The sequence below is a fragment of the Hipposideros armiger genome, unplaced genomic scaffold (genome assembly GCF_001890085.2).
Source record: "Hipposideros armiger isolate ML-2016 unplaced genomic scaffold, ASM189008v1 scaffold_763, whole genome shotgun sequence".
Lineage (NCBI taxonomy): Eukaryota > Metazoa > Chordata > Mammalia > Chiroptera > Hipposideridae > Hipposideros > Hipposideros armiger.
In genome coordinates this window covers 584,970-585,401 of record NW_017732113.1, presented here as the reverse complement: position 1 = coordinate 585,401, position 432 = coordinate 584,970, and positions in this window count along the sequence as shown.

Below are 432 nucleotides of genomic sequence, written 5' to 3'. Positions count from 1 at the left end.
TGAGGTCTTTAATTAATTTTGAATTAATTATTTTGTGAGTGGTGTAAGATAGGGATCCAATTTTATTCTTTTGCATATAAATATCTAGTTTTCCCAATACTTCATTAAAAATAATATATTTTCCCATTGAATATTCTTGATGCCCTTCTCAAATACTAGTTGACTATATATGCATGGTTTTATTTCTGGGCTCTCTATTCTATCCAGCTAGTCTATATGTGTCTGTTTTTATGCCAATACCATGCTATTTTTTAATGCATAGTAGAGTTTGAAATCAGGAAGTGTGATGTCTCTAGCTTTGTTTTGTTTTTTTTTTCCTCAAGATTGCTTTGGCTTGGGCCGGCCGAGTGGCGCGATGGTTAAGAACTCGCTTGGGATGCCAGAGGGCCCCGGTTCGGATCCCACATATGAGGGCCAGTGACACTGCCCTCC